The following is a 2,631-nucleotide window of genomic DNA, read 5'->3' as shown; positions in this document are numbered from 1 at the left end:
GAATAAGCAGTAAAACCCTATTCTAGTTGTTGCTCTAATTGAGATGTGGCTTATACATAACACAAGTAAGCCCTGGTTCATTCTTCATCTGTAGGGATTTCCGTGTCTGTTCCGTGTTTGTATATTTCCCTTTGGCCCTAAGCGAGTCTTCGGTAGAATACGTTAAGTTTATTCTTATTATATTTCCACTTAGAATCGTTTACAATAAACATAAGAATTATGCCAGAATAATTCAATTTATAATAAAGTACAATAAAAGTAAACTAAACAAGCTACAAGCGTTCTAAATGTGTCCATATCTAAAAAAAACTACAAAAAACAAACCGTTTTTGGTCAACACTTTTATAAATATCCTTTACTAAAGCATTATTATAATTTCAATATAAATGTTCATAATAAAATCTTTAAACTGTTATAGAATATATTTATAATTTTTTATTAATAATCTTCTGTACGCACTCTTCTTTCTCTTGAATACAACGCTAATAGCATTGTAGGTTTTTAAAGGTTCGTTAAAATTAGTTCGCGAATTCATAGTGAAATGTTAATAAAGGTCTTTTCATATATAGTCGATCTTAAAAATACTAAGTTTATGAATATTAGGGAATAGTGTAATATGCTCAAGAATTTTTCTAGTACTATTCTTGTTTCTTCCTATTATACTTAAAGTTTATAGCATTTCAATGCACACTGCGATACATTTAGCATATTTATTGGAATCAGGCGTTACCTTGCGGAAGTCCATCCTAAGTAAGAAAAGGACCAATATTTAGCCACTTCCGCACATGCAGTGGTAGTGGGGTCTGAGTTTGACACTAATTGGTGTAACATAACTCCTGAAGATGCCCCGTGGAGGTGTGAAACACGTGTTTGGCGGTGGCAGTTGTGTGATTCGCATTGTTTGCCGCATACGCATTTATCAGCGGGCTGGCGGGCGGTGCACCATGTTGCACGACTACTACTGCATGTGCGGTAGTGGCTAAATATTGGTCCTTTACTTACGTACATTTATCATATATTTATGCGTGTATATAACCTCCATTAAGTGGTGCAATGACATAGTGACGGTCACGAGGAAGGTTACGAGGAAGTTTATGCATTTTACTACAGTTACCATTAACATAAATCAATTATGTGTTATGACAAAAAAGAATCCATCACTTAAAATGTTAAGTAAAACAAAGAAGGTACGCGATTCGAAAGAGAAACATCAAAACAACGAGAATACATATTTTCGCCGCTGCGAAAAACTGGTTTGTATTGAATAATTCAGTCGCAATCACTGGCCGGCCGCGTTTATTCATATGCGAACGGAATGGCGGCGTATTTGCTTTCATTTTGCATGGAAGAATTCTGAAGATATGTAACGTTTTAATTCTTATATTTGACTTAAGCATTGCAGCTTTAGCCTACTACTAATTGTTTATACCAGGATTATTAATATAGTCGAGACATGTATTAATTCTTTTTGAGATTACTACTAAGTACTTTTATTTAAAACTGGTAAAACTTGTATGTAGTTAATCACAGTATTGAGGTTTTACACAATCCTGCTTTACGTAATTAAGTCTTGTTACTACGTATCACACACTTTCCTATTGTTTAACACAACCTTAGAAATATGGGGCGATGTTCATCATCGCCCAACTGGTAAGAGATGTTACTTACCTTGATCTTTTCTCCTAGCTCTATCTTGCACAGATCGAAATCCTGCTAGCTATAATTCTAGAAGTAAAAAGTGAACAGATATCTTCTAGACCATGGATGCATAGACCGTGACCCGCCGGTCGAATACTGGTGGCTCTCCCACAGCAAAAATAATACTCTCGTACATTCGAAAAATATTGAAATCTATTCCAGAATAAAACCAAAAAAATTTAATTACCTATACTTCTGGCGGCCGGCCCGCTATCAGTTCATGATTTGCCCGAGTGGCCCCTAGTCTTAATAAGTCTGTGCAATCATGTTTTAGACTATACTATTGTAGACTTTATCAACGCTTAACATCAGGCTAAACAGAAGACAAATGCTTTGCATATAACTAATAAACAATAGTACTAAAAACATACTGGTTTAAGATTCATTATGATTACAATAATTCGTTAGTTAATACCATAGTGATCTATGTTATTTTTAAATTAAATTTAAATATTAGATAGTGTTATAAAGTAAATAATAAGAAGATTCAAGATCACTGACGTAGCTCGAAAAATCGCTCCTCTGAAGTGACAGTAGGTGGGGTACATCGCTTGTGCAACCGATGTCCGTTGGGCTGTGGTTGGGGCGCCCAATAGGTGAAACGAAGACAAAGTTAAAGTCACGGGAAGTCTAATCAGGTCTAGTCATTGCGATCTTTGAGGAAGATCTATGTCTTGCAGTGGGTATTCCATCGACCTTTTGGCTGGAAAGAAGAATAATAAGCTTCCTCACCACTTCTATATAATTATATTCTCAATAAAAGCAATTTCAACAGATGGTCTCAAGCGTTGTCAGTAAACATGTATGTGATACCAAATTTACTGAAGTTAATTAGTATCAATAATTCCGCTTGATACTAAACCGTATCGCGTTCATATTCATGGGAGTGATAACATTGAATTATTAATATCGTTTGAATACGTCGTTGTATCC

The sequence above is a fragment of the Battus philenor genome, unplaced genomic scaffold, assembly GCF_028537555.1.
Source record: "Battus philenor isolate CCGP_79_NKW_IND1 unplaced genomic scaffold, ilBatPhil1.0.hap1 SCAF_9, whole genome shotgun sequence".
In the NCBI taxonomy this organism is placed as follows: Eukaryota; Metazoa; Arthropoda; class Insecta; order Lepidoptera; family Papilionidae; genus Battus; species Battus philenor.
The sequence above is the reverse complement of the archived record's forward strand: the minus strand, read 5'-3'. Positions refer to the sequence as shown.